The sequence below is a fragment of the Pecten maximus genome, chromosome 1 (assembly GCF_902652985.1).
Source record: "Pecten maximus chromosome 1, xPecMax1.1, whole genome shotgun sequence".
In the NCBI taxonomy this organism is placed as follows: domain Eukaryota; kingdom Metazoa; phylum Mollusca; class Bivalvia; order Pectinida; family Pectinidae; genus Pecten; species Pecten maximus.
In genome coordinates this window covers 12,594,942-12,611,387 of record NC_047015.1, presented here as the reverse complement: position 1 = coordinate 12,611,387, position 16,446 = coordinate 12,594,942, and the positions used below count along the sequence as shown (strand labels likewise).

General features: G+C 37.7%; 1 protein-coding gene across 1 annotated transcript in view; it reads right to left on the bottom strand.

The window, feature by feature from the left end:
* LOC117325304 (monocarboxylate transporter 4-like) overlaps nt 1-15,358 on the bottom strand; it is a 36,707-nt gene extending 21,349 nt beyond the window's left edge. Inside the window, exon 1 of the mRNA XM_033881426.1 lies at nt 15,227-15,358. The gene's annotated coding sequence lies outside the window, so the exon portion shown is untranslated. The remainder of the gene's footprint in view (nt 1-15,226) is intronic.
* Between the last annotated feature and the right edge of the window lie 1,088 nt (nt 15,359-16,446).

Genomic DNA, 16,446 nt, shown 5'->3' with positions numbered 1-16,446 from the left:
GATAATTAGTAGTAATGGACTGTCATCAATAGAGGTACATTGTAAATACAGGTAATGAGTAGTACTGGACTGTCATCAATAGAGATGATGGACTGTCATCAATAGAGGTGATGGACTGTCATCAATAGAGGTGATGGACTGTCATCAATAGAGGTGATGGACTGTCATCAATAGAGGTACATTGTTAATACATGTAATTAGTAGTACTGGACTGTCATCAATAGAGATGATGGACTATCATCAATAGAGGTACATTGTTAATACAGGTAATCAGTAGTACTGAACTGTCATCAATAGAGATGATGGACTGTCATCAATAGAGGTACATTGTTAATACAGGTAATTAGTAGTACTGGACTGTCATCAATAGAGGTACATTGTAAATACAGGTAATGAGTAGTACTGGATTGTCATCAATAGAGATGATGGACTGTCATCAATAGAGGTGATGGACTGTCATCAATAGAGGTGATGGACTGTCATCAATAGAGATGATGGACTGTCATCAATATAGGTACATTGATAATACAGGTAATTAGTAGTACTGTACTGTCATCAATAGAGATTATGAACTGTCATCAATAGAGGTGATGGACTGTCATCAATAGAGGTGATGGACTGTCATCAATAGAGGTACATTGATAATACAGGTAATTAGTAGTACTGGACTGTCATCAATAGAGGTACATTGTTAATACAGGTAATGAGTAGTACTGGACTGTCATCAATAGAGGTGATGGACTGTCATCAATAGAGATGATGGACTGTCATCAATAGAGGTGATGGACTGTCATCAATAGAGGTGATGGACTGTCATCAATGGAGGTGATGGACTGTCATCAATAGAGATGATGGACTGTCATCAATAGAGGTACATTGTTAATACAGGTAATTAGTAGTATTGGACTGTCATCAATAGAGGTACATTGTTAATACAGGTAATGAGTAGTACTGGACTGTCATCAATAGAGGTGATGGACTGTCATCAATAGAGGTACATTGTTAATACAGGTAATGAGTAGTACTGGACTGTCATCAATAGAGGTGATGGACTGTCATCAATAGAGGAACATTGTTAATACAGGTAATGAGTAGTACTGGACTGTCATCAATAGAGGTGATGGACTGTCATCAATAGAGGTACATTGTTAATATAGGTAATGAGTAGTACTGGACTGTCATCAATAGAGGTGATGGACTGTCATCAATAGAGGTGATGGACTGTCATCAATAGAGGTACATTGTTAATATAGGTAATGAGTAGTACTGGACTGTCATCAATAGAGGTGATGGACTGTCATCATTAGAGGTGATGTACTGTCATCAATAGAGGTGATGGACTGTCATCAATAGAGGTGATGGACTGTCATCAATAGAGGTACATTGTTAATACAGGTAATTAGTAGTACTGGACTGTCATCAATAGAGGTACATTGATAATACAGGTAATTAGTAGTACTGGACTGTCATCAATAGAGGTGATGGACTGTCATCAATAGAGGTGATGGACTGTCATCAATAGAGGTGATGGACTGTCATCAATAGAGGTACATTGTTAATACAGGTAATTAGTAGTACTGGACTATCAAAAATAGAGGTGATGGACTGTCATCAATAGAGGTGATGGACTGTCATCAATAGAGGTACATTGTTAATACAGGTAATTAGTAGTACTGGACTGTCATCAATAGAGGTGATGGACTGTCATCAATAGAGGTGATGGGCTGTCAGCATTAGAGGTACATTGTTAATACAGGTAATTAGTAGTACTGGACTGTCATCAATAGAGGTGATGGACTGTCATCATTAGAGGTGATGGACTGTCATCAATAGAGGTGATGGACTGTCATCAATAGAGGTGATGAACTGTCATCAATAGAGGTACATTGTTAATACAGGTAATCAATAGTACTGGACTGTCATCAATAGAGGTGATGGACTATCATCAATAGAGGTGATGGACTGTCATCAACAGAGGTGATGGACTGTCATCAATAGAGGTGATGAACTGTCATCAATGGAGGTACATTGTTAATACAGGTAATTAGTAGTACTGAACTGTCATCAATAGAGATGATGGACTGTCATCAATAGAGATGATGGACTGTCATCAATAGAGGTACATTGTTAATACAGGTAATTAGTAGTACTGAACTGTCATCAATAGAGGTGATGGACTGTCATCAATAGAGATGATGGACTGTCATCAATAGAGATGATGGACTGTCATCAATAGAGGTGATGGACTGTCATCAAAAGAGGGACATTGTTAATACAGGTAATTAGTAGTACTGGACTGTCATCAATAGAGGTGATGGACTGTCATCAATAGAGGTGATGGACTGTCATCAATAGAGATGATGGACTGTCATCAATAGAGGTACATTGTAAATACAGGTAATTAGTAGTACTGGACTGTCATCAATAGAGGTGTTGGACTGTCACCAATAGAGGTGATGGACTGTCATCAATAGAGGGACATTGTTAATACAGGTAATGAGTAGTACTGGACTGTCATCAATAGAGGTGATGGACTGTCATCAATAGAGGTGATGGACTGTCATCAATAGAGGTACATTGTTAATACAGATAATTAGTAGTAATGGACTGTCATCAATAGAGGTGATGGACTGTCATCAATAGAGGTACATTGCTAATACAGGTAATTAATAGTATTGGACTGTCATCAATAGAGGTGATGGACTGTCATCAATAGAGATGATGGACTGTTATCAATAGAGGTGATGGACTGTCATCAATAGAGGTGATGGACTGTCATTAATAGAGGTACATTGTTAATACAGGTAATTAGTAGTACTGGACTGTCATCAATAGAGATGATGGACTTTCATCAATAGAGGTGATGGACTTTCATCAATAGAGGTACATTGTTAATACAGATAATTAGTAGTAATGGACTGTCATCAATAGAGGTACATTGTAAATACAGGTAATGAGTAGTACTGGACTGTCATCAATAGAGATGATGGACTGTCATCAATAGAGGTGATGGACTGTCATCAATAGAGGTGATGGACTGTCATCAATAGAGGTGATGGACTGTCATCAATAGAGGTACATTGTTAATACATGTAATTAGTAGTACTGGACTGTCATCAATAGAGATGATGGACTGTCATCAATAGAGGTACATTGTTAATACAGGTAATCAGTAGTACTGAACTGTCATCAATAGAGATGATGGACTGTCATCAATAGAGGTACATTGTTAATACAGGTAATTAGTAGTACTGGACTGTCATCAATAGAGGTACATTGTAAATACAGGTAATGAGTAGTACTGGATTGTCATCAATAGAGATGATGGACTGTCATCAATAGAGGTGATGGACTGTCATCAATAGAGGTGATGGACTGTCATCAATAGAGATGATGGACTGTCATCAATAGAGGTACATTGATAATACAGGTAATTAGTAGTACTGTACTGTCATCAATAGAGATGATGAACTGTCATCAATAGAGGTGATGGACTGTCATCAATAGAGGTGATGGACTGTCATCAATAGAGGTGATGGACTGTCATCAATAGAGGTACATTGATAATACAGGTAATTAGTAGTACTGGACTGTCATCAATAGAGGTACATTGTTAATACAGGTAATGAGTAGTACTGGACTGTCATCAATAGAGGTGATGGACTGTCATCAATAGAGATGATGGACTGTCATCAATAGAGGTGATGGACTGTCATCAATAGAGATGATGGACTGTCATCAATAGAGGTGATGGACTGTCATCAATGGAGGTGATGGACTGTCATCAATAGAGATGATGGACTGTCATCAATAGAGGTACATTGTTAATACAGGTAATTAGTAGTATTGGACTGTCATCAATAGAGGTACATTGTTAATACAGGTAATGAGTAGTACTGGACTGTCATCAATAGAGGTGATGGACTGTCATCAATAGAGGTACATTGTTAATACAGGTAATGAGTAGTACTGGACTGTCATCAATAGAGGTGATGGACTGTCATCAATAGAGGAACATTGTTAATACAGGTAATGAGTAGTACTGGACTGTCATCAATAGAGGTGATGGACTGTCATCAATAGAGGTACATTGTTAATATAGGTAATGAGTAGTACTGGACTGTCATCAATAGAGGTGATGGACTGTCATCAATAGAGGTGATGGACTGTCATCAATAGAGGTGATGGACTGTCATCAATAGAGGTACATTGTTAATATAGGTAATGAGTAGTACTGGACTGTCATCAATAGAGGTGATGGACTGTCATCAATAGAGGTACATTGTTAATATAGGTAATGAGTAGTACTGGACTGTCATCAATAGAGGTGATGGACTGTCATCAATAGAGGTACATTGTTAATATAGGTAATGAGTAGTACTTTGCTGTCATTATAAATCCTAATTTAAGTGAATCAATGTTACACTAGTCCAACAACAACAGCAAAGGTTGATATGCTAGTCATGCTCAGAATCTACATATCTTGTGTGTCAAGCAATTCTGTATGATGCTAACTACAGATCAGATGACAGCACACGCACACAGTATCACATGTATTATTTTGTAATGACAATCCTGTGTTTTGACCATTTTGAGAAAATTGGTAAGGAAAAACTGCAGGCAAATTGTGTTTGATGGGCCTAAAGGAACTCGAGTTATCGCAAGGAAATAAATTTTCTACTTTTAGTAACAGTGACATTGACCTTTGACCATCGGACCTGAAAACTAATCTAAAGCAAGCACTTGTGGGAAGGAAGATCTGCATGAAGTGTAGCGGGGGATGTTATCGTATATGTACTGATAGGTTAAGCTGACAGGGTTAAGCTTAACGCTGTGTCTGTACTATGTGTACCTGTGTCACCTTGACCTTTGCTAGTCCTCTGTTCACGTGTGCTGTCTCTGGTCGATGTTTTTGTCGTGCATTGTTCGTAGTCGCTTGCTTTTTCGTCAGTGTCTGTCGTGCCTGTGTATCCTCTGTCGTGATTGGTCCTTATAGTTTTGTATTGTTAAAAAGTGGGATAATTCAGGGTGGTGTATCATATACTGGGCAGTCCGATGGATTAATTTCCTGTGTGCTGTCACGTCTTTCTCGCTAGTACTAATGTAACGTTTGGGTATGTAGGGTCTTGGGTGGGTAGTATTAGTCGGGATGTTGGGTTTAGCTAGGCCGTACAGGTATGGGGGTTGGTTTTAGGTTAGGATGTTAGATATAGCTAGGCCTATGCTGTTGTGTGTTTATATGTAATTTCATGTTGTAAATGTTTATGTCATCGTTAATAAAGTGTTAATTGTAATTCAAGGCGTTTGTTTTCTCTCTATACGACAGATACAAGTTACCCATCGAACCTGGGTTGTTGGTCCACAAGGGTGAGTCGGGTGCTGTTTACATACATAAACCGGGCCCGACACGCTCCTGTTACAGTTTGACATTGATCCATCCAAGGGAACTTGAGTATTGGCACATAAATCTTTATGCAAATGCTGCTGCCACAGACACCGACACATCCAATGGCGACATATAGTGATACACACACAAAAAAAGGGCTGGGGAAATGGGAAATGCTGGATTTCGTGCCCAAATTGGATAAAAATATCAGTACTGGATAATCAACATTTTACTGAAAAACGTTAAAGCTGAACAGCTAGAAACATCTATTTCAAAACCTGAAATCATTTTCTAACACAAAGTCAATTTTTTTTAAGGATGAAAGAAGTCAGTTTCACTTGTTTTTGTTAAATTTTCAGCATAAATGCATCAAGGTCACCTACACATATGATATACAGAATGCGAGAGGAACAAAGGTGTACATTTCATGTTCAGCTTGAATGGGTTAATATTTTTAATCAATATGGTTCTTGTTAGTCATATATATATGAACACCTGCCATTCTCTATAGACTTGTAGTCTAACACAGATATAGCTTCAAAAATGGATACCACCGATTGATCAATACTCACAATTTATTTATATTGTATGAGAAATCCATTCATATAAAGAAATATTGGACTCACTAAAGCATGACAACAATTCAAATGCTGGCCATAAGAGCATTCAAATTAAAGGATATGAAAACAATTACTGGTCAGGAACTGCCTTTCAAGAAAAGCAAGAATTTAAAATCAAATATTTCCAAATTAAAAGCCACACTGTTTCATATTACTGCTAAGTGATATTTCAATACATCCAAGTTCTTATTCAGGGATATGAAAACAATTACTGGTCAGGAACTGCCTTTCAAGAAAAGCAAGAATTTAAAATCAAATATTTCCAAATTAAAAGCCACACTGTTTCATATTACTGCTAAGTGATATTTCAATACATCCAAGTTCTTATTCAGGGAGTTTGACTTGAATCATTTTCTTCTAACAGACTAACATATCACTTCCTTATAACAAGCAAACATATTACTTCCTTATCACAAACCAACATATTACTTCCTTATAACAAACTAACACACCACATTCTACCAGACGATTGGAAAAAAAACTGTGTGTGCTATCCATAGCAGGCAACTACAGACCAGTCAGTTTATATGGGACGCTGTTTTACTATTTATTAGCAAAACTGGATATCCATAATTCGAATTTTGGATATCCATAATTCATTTTTGGATATCCAAAATTCGAATTTATGATATCATTAAATAATTTTGGATATCCAATGTTAATTTTGGATATCCAAAATTAATATTGGATATCCAAAATTCGAATTATGGATATCCAAAGATGAATTATGGATATCCAAAATTCGAATTATGGATATCCTAAATTCAAAGCATTTTAAGATATCATAAATTCGAATTATGGATATCCAAAATTCATTTATGGATATCCAAAATTCGAATTTTGGATATCCAAATATCATTTCTTGATATCATTAAATCGAATTTTGGATATCTTAAAATGCTTTGAATTTAGGATATCCATAATTCGAATTTTGGATATCCATAAATCGGGGAAATGTTAATATTTTACTGTCTAATGATTTCTCCCTGCTACATCCTGTTCCCACGGGCGCGTTTTTTCGTAGGATCGTAAGTCCTCGGACTTCACTATACGAATCAATGCCAATCCAAGATGGAGCGAACAACGTTGCGCTGCCAAAATCTTCCCCCTAATGTGCCGCAGTATGTCTGTCGCCATGTTCTGTTTAGTACAAATTCCTCCGTTGACTTGTCGGAGCACCCTAAGTAGTAACTTTTGGTAAATGTTGTATGTAAGGGCCTAACTGTCTGGGGAAGTTTGTCCTTTGGAACTCCTCTGCTGTATTCTATTTCGTAAACGTTGTTTCCGGTCCATTACGCGTATTTACAAGTTCGTAACAAGGGTCGGTTTTGACCGGTAGTAGTGCCGGGAGCAATCCAATTTGATAACACTGAGCATTTTTGGATATCACAAAATCGAATTATGGATATCCAAAAATACATGGAATTTAGGATATCCATAATTCGAATTTTGGATGTCCAAAAATGAATTATGGATATCCTAAATTTGAATTATGGATATCCAAAAATGAATTAAGGATATCCAAAATTCGAATTATGGATATCCTAAATTCAAAACATTTTAAGATATCTTAAATTCGAATTATGGATATCCAGAAATGAATTATGGATATCCTAAATTCGAATTATGGATATCCAGTTTTGTTAATAAATAGTAAAACGGCGCCCCATAAGTTTAACATCAGTGGTATTCTGGAGACATTAATATGGGAACATTTAACCAAATTCATGAGATCTAACAAATATTTTTCGGATAAACAATATGGGTTTATATCTGGAAGATCAACAAGTCTTCAGCTTTTGGAGGTTTGGGATATATGGACAAAAGGATATCTACCGTTTTGCAGATGACACCAAAGTATTCAAAATAATAACAAGAGATCCCAGAGGGATCTTGGTGCCCACCATTGAATGATCTTCATAGGTTCCATGTCAGATTGATCTTTTCTCTACTTTTCCCTTCCTCAAAGTCTTACTAATCTGTGTAAATTCAGAAACAGCCCTCTAGTACTTTTCAAACAAGGGGAACCTATATATAAAATTTAAGATTTAGCGATAATGGCTGTCTGTCGGCCATGTTGTTTTCGGATTGGTCCAAAAATGCAACATCAGGGACCAAAGGGAATCTACATATGAAATTTGAGAAAGATCCCTTCAGTACCTTCTGTAAAATAGCAATAACAAACTTCAATTGTCAAAATCCAAGATGGCTTCCTGTCTGCCATGTTGTTTTCCGATTGGTCTCAAAATGCAATATGCATAGCTAGGCAACAAGGAAAACCTTAATATGAAATTTGAGAAAGATCCCTTCATTACTTTCTGAGAAATAGGGATAACAAACTTCAATTGTCAAAATCCAAGATGGCTTCCTGTCGGCCATGTTGTTTTCCGATTGGTCTCAAAATGCAATATGCATAGCTAGGCACCAAGGAAAACCTTAATATGAAATTTGAGAAAGATCCCTTCATTACTTTCTGAGAAATAGCGATAACAAACTTCAATTGTCAAAATACAAGATGGCTGCCTGTCGGCCATGTTGTTTTCTGATTGGTCTCAAAATGCAATATGCATAACTAGGCACCGAGGGGAACCTACATATGAAATTTGAGAAAGATCCCTTCAGCACTTTCTTAGAAATAGCGATAACAAAGTTCAATTGTCAAAATCTAAGATGGCTGCCTGTCGGCCATGTTATTTTACGATTGGTCTCAAAATGCAATATGCATAACTAGGCACCAAGGGGAACCTATATATGAAATTTGAGAAAGATCCCTTCAGTACTTTCTGAGAAATAGCGATAACAAACTTCAATTGTCAAAATCCAAGATGGCTGCCTATCGGCCATGTTGTTTTCCGATTAGTCTCAAAATGCAATATGCATAACTAGGCACCAAGGGGAGCCTACATATCAAATTTGAGAAAGATCCCTTCAGTACTTTCTCAGAAATAGCGATAACAAACTTCAATTGTCAAAATCCAAGATGGCTGCCTGTCGGCCATGTTGTTTTCCGATTGGTCTCAAAATGCAATATGCATAACTAGGCACCGAGGGGAACCTACATATGAAATTTGAGAAAGATCCCTTCAGCACTTTCTTAGAAATAGCGATAACAAGTTTCAATTGTCAAAATCTAAGATGGCTGCCTGTCGGCCATGTTATTTTACGATTAGTCTCAAAATGCAATATGCATAACTAGGCACCAAGGGGAACCTACATATCAAATTTGAGAAAGATCCCTTCAGTACTTTCTGAGAAATAGCGATAACAAACTTCAATTGTCAAAATCCAAGATGGCTGCCTGTCGGCCATGTTGTTTTCCGATTGGTCTCAAAATGCAATATGCATAACTAGGCACCGAGGGGAACCTACATATGAAATTTGAGAAAGATCCCTTCAGCACTTTCTTAGAAATAGCGATAACAAGTTTCAATTGTAACAAGAGATCCCAGAGGGATCTTGGCGCCCACCATTGAATGATCTTCATAGGTTCCATGTCAGATTGATCTTTTCTCTTTTTTTCCTTCCTCTTACTAATCTGTATCAATTGAGAAATATCCCTCCAATGCTTTTTAAACAAGGGAAACTTATATATAAAATTTGAGATTAAGCAATAATGGTTGTCTGTCAACAATGTTTTCAGATTGGTCCAAAAATGCAAAACGACGGACCAAGGAGAACCTACATATGAAAATTGAGAAAGATCCCTTCAGTTCTTTCTGAGAAATATCAATAACAAACTTCAATTGTCAAAATCCAAGACGGCTGCCTGTCGGCCATGTTGTTTTCTGATTGGTCTCAAAATGCAATATGCATAACTAGGCACCAAGGGGAACCTACATATGAAGTTTGAGAAAGATCCCTTCAGTGCTTTCTCAGAAATAGCTATAACAATTTTCAATTGTCAAAATCCAAGATGGCTTCCTGACGGCCATGTTGTTTTTCGACTGGTCTCAAAATGCAATATGCATAACTAGGCACCAAGGGGAACTTACATATGAAATTTGAGAAAGATCCCTTCAGTGCTTTCTCAGAAATAGTGATAACAAACTTCAATTGTCAAAATCCAAGATGGCTGCCTGTCGGCCATGTTATTTTACAATTAGTCTCAAAATGCAATATGCATAACTAGGCACCAAGGGGAACATACATATGAAATTTGAGAAAGATCCCTTCAGTACTTTCTCAGAAATAGCGATAACAAACTTCAATTGTCAAAATCCAAGATGGCTGCCTGTCGGCCATGTTGTTTTCCGATTGGTCTCAAAATGCAATATGCATAACTAGCCACCAGGGGGAACCTACATATGAAATTTGAGAAAGATCCCTTCAGTGCTTTCTCAGAAATAGCGATAACAAACTTCAATTGTCAAAATCCAAGATGGCTGCCTGTCGGCCATGTTATTTTACAATTAGGTCTCAAAATGCAATATGCATAACTAGGCACCAAGGGGAACATACATATGAAATTTGAGAAAGATCCCTTCAGTGCTTTCTCAGAAATAGCGATAACAAACTTCAATTGTCAAAATCCAAGATGACTGCCTGTCGGCCATGTTGTTTTCCGATTGGTCTCAAAATGCAATATGCATAACTAGACACCAAGGGGAACATACATATGAAATTTGAGAAAGATCCCTTCAGTGCTTTCTCAGAAATAGCGATAACAAACTTCAATTGTCAAAATCCAAGATGACTGCCTGTCGGCCATGTTGTTTTCCGATTGGTCTCAAAATGCATTATGCATAACTAGGCACCAAGGGGAACCTACATATGAAATTTGAGAAAGTTCCCTTCAGTGCTTTCTCAGAAATAGCGATAACAAACTTCAATTGTCAAAATCCAAGATGGCTGCCTGTCGGCCATGTTGTTTTCCGATTAATCTCAAAATGCAATATGCATTACTATGCACCAAGTGGAGCCTACATACTTATGAAATTTGAGAAAGATCCCTTCATCACTTCCTCAGAAATAGCGATAACAAACTTCAATTGTCAAAATCCAAGATGGCTGCCTGTCGGCCATGTTGTTTTCCGATTGGTCTCAAAATGCAATATGCATAACTAGACACCAAGGGGAACATACATATGAAATTTGAGAAAGATCCCTTCAGTACTTTCTCAGAAATAGCAATAAAAAACTTCAATTGTCAAAATCCAAGATGACTGCCTGTCGGCCATGTTGTTTTCCGATTGGTCTCAAAATGCAATATGCATAACTAGGCACCAAGGGGAACCTACATATCAAATTTGAGAAAGATCACTTCCCTACTTTTTGAGAATTAGTGATAACAAACTTCAATTGTCAAAATCCAAGATGGCTGCCTATCGGCCATGTTGTTTTCCGATTGGTCTCAAAATGCAATATGCATAACTAGGCACCGAGGGGAAACTTATATATGAAATTTGAGAAAGATCCCTTCAGTGCATTATGAGAATTAACGATAACAAACTTCAATTGTCAAAATCCAAGATGGCTGCCTGTCGGCCATGTTGTTTTTCCGATTAGTCTCAAAATGCAATATGCATAACTAGGCACCAAGGGGAACCTACATATGAAATTTGAGAAAGATCCCTTCAGTACTTTCTGAGAAATAGCGATAACAAACTTCAATTGTCAAAATCCAAGATGGCTGCCTGTCGGCCATGTTGTTTTCCGATTGGTCTCAAAATGCAATATGCATAACTAGGCACAAAGGGGAACATACCTATGAAATTTGAGAAAGATCCCTTCAGTACTTTCTCAGAAATAGCGATAACAAACTTCAACTGTCAAAATCCAAGATGGCTGCCTGTCGGCCATGTTGTTTTCCGATTGGTCTCAAAATGCAATATGCATAACTAGGCACCAAGGGGAGCCTACATATGAAATTTGAGAAAGATCCCTTCATCACTTCCTCAGAAATATTGATAACAATCTTCAACTGTCAAAATCCAAGATGGCTGCCTGTCGGCCATGTTGTTTTCCGATTGGTCTCAAAATGCAATATGCATAACTAGGCACCAAGGGGAACATACATATGAAATTTGAGAAAGATCCCTTCAGTACTTTCTGAGAAATAGCGATAACAAACTTCAATTGTCAAAATCCAAGATGGCTGCCTGTTGGCCATGTTGTTTTCCGATTGGTCTCAAAATGCAATATGCATAACTAGACACCAAGGGGAACATACATATGAAATTTGAGAAAAATCCCTTCAGTACTTTCTGAGGATTAGCGATAACAAGAATTGTTTACAGACGGACGGATGGACGGACCACGGACGCAGGGCGATTTGAATAGCCCACCATCTGATGATGGTAGGCTAAAAATTAACAGAATTTGTGTTGTCTGTGTTGGATTATTAAATGTTAAATGAAAGGTTTTTTTCTGTATCTACACGTAATTCAATACCTTCTTTACAGAACATTTACGATTGCCTTATGTTGCCATCGTCCCTACAATATTGTATAGGCTCGAAATACTATCGACTGTTCGAACATTCTGATTATCGGCCATTACGGTTTACAGTGCCATTGGTGTACCTATTAGTTTATTTCCAAGAACAGGTAACAGGTATTTTATTCAAGACACTTCCTCCTCTCTATAAACAGAACAAGCTCTGGTCAAAACGACACCACTTTTGTAACAGGAGCGTGTTGGGCCCAGTTTGCGTACGTCAAACTGCACCCGACTCACCCTTGTGGACCATCAACCCAGGTTCGATGGGTAACATATATCTGTCGTATAGAGAGAGAACAAGCGTCTTGAACTACAATTAACACTTTATTAACGATGCCATAAACATTTACAACATGAAATTACATATAAACGGACAGCAGCATAGGCCTAGCTATATCTAACATCCTAACCTAAAACCAACCCCCATTCCTGTATGGCCTAACTAAACCCAAACATCCCGACTAATACTACCCACCCAAGACCCGAAATACCCTAACGCTACATAAGTACTGGCGAGGAAGACGTGACAGCACACAGGAAACTAATCCATCAGACTGCCCAGTATACTATACACCACCCTGAATTTATCCCACTTTTTAACAATACAAAACTATAAGGACCAATCACGACAGAGGATACACAGGCAAGACAGACATTGACGAAAAAGCAAGCGACTATGAACAATGCGTGACAAAAACATCGACCAGAGACAGCACACAGGAACAGAGGACTAGCAAAGGTCAAAGTGACACAGGTACACATAGTACAGACACAACATATAGGCATGGCATATAGTTAGCGTTAAGCTTAACCCTGTCAGCTTAACCTGCCAGTACATATACATTGAACGATAACATCCCCCGCTACACTTCTAACAAACTGTTTCATACAACTGCACTCCTTGAGTTGTAATCATAATGACCATGATTGAAGGTGAAGACTAGATTGTGGACAGTCAACGACCTACCGGACAGTGTAAGCTCAAAAGTACAACTCTTTGCAGATGATTGCCTTCTCTACAGAGAAATAAATAAATTCAAGGAATTGGGGTATGACATATTCAACACAAAAAATGCTACATCATGAACATCAATGACAAAACCCATAAATTCTATACTTTAAACAGAAACATATTATCTAGAACAAGCGAAAACAAAACCCTACCTTGGACTAACTATCTCAGACGACCTGAAGTGGAACACCCACATTTTGAACATTACAAAAAAGCTAGTTCAACTCTTGGCTTCCTAATAGAAACCTGAAATACTGTCCATCCTTGTGCAAAAAAACAGCATATATATCCCTAGTATATATGTTCCTTCCTCGAGTACGGCGCTATAATTTGAGACCCATACACCAAAAAAAAATCTGACAAACTCGAAGTTAAAGAGTTCAGCGACTGGCAGCCAGATTTATAATCAACTAGAACTATCACTAGGAGGGCTGACTAATACCACCGCAATCTGCACGAGTCAATGGTGAATTAGAACTGTTAATTAGAGGCTAACTAAGATAATCCAGTAATATAGTGACCAGTTGCCATAGCAATCATAATTTTAAGAAAAAGAAAGTGGCATGCACATATACACACGGTCCTCTATATTTGTGTGAAGTTTCATTAAAATCGGCTCTTCGGTTTATGAGGAGTTGTCCGGACAAACTTAAAGTTATGGATCTTATCGGAAAGCCTGTTTATAGTGACCAGTTGCCATAGCAACCACAATTTGAGGAAATAAAAGTGAGATGCACATCTACACATGATTATTAATATTTGTGTGAATTTTCAGACAACCTGATTCCAGTATACCCCCCTAACTTCGTTGCGGGGGTGTAACTATAGGACCAGAGAGGAGGGATGCCTCACATGGATGCTACTCTCAGACTCATCAGATCAGGTGTGTGGAACAAAGAATGGCTTTCATGCACAAAATAGTTGAGAGAATGTTGCCATCCATACCTCCAGACTAATACTTATCAGGACAACGGCCAAAGTGAAGCATGAAAGCTAAGTATTTCGAAAACAACATCACTTTGAACATAATAGAAAAAAATCATCACAAAAAACCACTTACAATACCAACACACAACTGTGAGCAATACACGAACTCATTCTTTGAACGCACAGTGATAGACTTGAATCATATCTAGATGATGAAATAGTATGCGCTCCATCATTGGACGCTTTCAGGAACGCATTCACACACCAATAGTCCCTCCCAAATCTGTATCTCTCTCTCTACCATTGTGTTAAAACCAGAATCGGGCACTACAACGTACATATATGTACTAAAATATAGATATAGAATCTGCATTCACATCCCCTACCGAGTACTAAGAGTAGGACTCGATACCCCTTATACCGTACGTTTCTGAAGGCAAACGTGTTTTCAACATAATTGATTAATTTACAAAATCACTTATAGTATACTAATACACATATGATATGCGCTTATGCATCCTTCCTATTTGATACAGATTGAGTTATGTATAATATTGTAAACAAAGCCTCAGTAGGTCTACATGGAAGGTTTCTGCAGCTGGCCGATGAAATAGATGCTACCATACACAGATTAGAGCAAGTTCCCTAGCACCAGTAAGACAGTCAAACTATTTAATCTATGTGTTTATGGATAAAATCAGTACACCTTAAATATATGGATGTCCTACTAATAGGGCCTACTGTAGAATCCGCGAATAAAGAATATGAACAACCAGCTGATTGATCGACAAGCGTCTATCGTTATATTTCCTTTAAAAAGCATTAAAGTACGATATAACTTACCCCATATCCTTTAGTCGGTGTATTTTACATGAACAATTAATCGTTGCACATCAGGGAGAAAGCAGACAGCAGTACGTCGATTGCAAAGAAAGCAACGAAAGTGCATACAACCAGTCAGTTGACATCCGTCTCGCTCCGATACACACAGTTGTTAACCTATGACCTGCAATTAGAGTGATCTCCCTTCATCTGTTGATCACGGACCTAGTACAATCGGGAACCGTCGGCACTTTCCGTAAACGAGAAAAGTATTTTCTCGTTTACGGAAAGTGCCGACGGTTCCCGATTGGGGCCTAGTAGAGTCTAATCACAGATATAAAAATCACCGTTTTATTCATAATGTATGAAAAATACTACACACACGATGCCAAAATGAGGAAATGTTGTCATTTCGGCGAATTTTTCTTAATCTTTTGGCAGTTGTTTTAAAATGTAAACTTTATTTAACAGTATTGCGAAATAATTTAAATAACCACTAGGCCTATAGTTACACTTGTATCTCGACTGTTTGCCCGAGTTGAAGCGCCATAGGGGTCAACCTACTATGGAAGGAAACCGAAATACCCGTAAAAAACTACCCCCCCCCCCAAAAAAAAACCTCCAACTAGTACGACAAGATATAATATAGGCCTACAGTAGATTACAACTAATGATATATTTTAACACCATGCGCATGTTGTCACTCACCGATATTCAAACCAAGGTTTTGTGAGCTATTCAGCCTTTTATCAGTACAGTGCTTTTTCCTGCAGAGTGTTCATATCAACCCTCTTCATCGGTCCATGCAGGCAACAGAATTGACAATCAATCCTTTATAATTTTACAAAAATTTGAATGAAAAACGATGTACTAATTTCATGCCCGTAAATCTGATATAAAGAGTGTTAAACGAGATAGTATGACAAATTGTTTACATCTTGTTGTCAATCCCAACGCACAGGTTTTGATTAGTTTAAATGCGAAAAAAAGTGTACAGTTTGGATTTTGAAATGGTAATGGTTTGTCGTATAAAATATAAAGGATGTTTATTGAAGCAGTAATATCGTTACACTTAATTTATTGACGAATTCGTTATTACATTTGACGTTTAGGATAAATTGTGCGTAGATGATTGGATACATACATGTATCGTACATAGATGTCAGAGTTAGATATGGTAAATGCTCTAATCAATACGTCCGACGTTACATTTACTCACATGCGTTCTTATCTATGTCTTC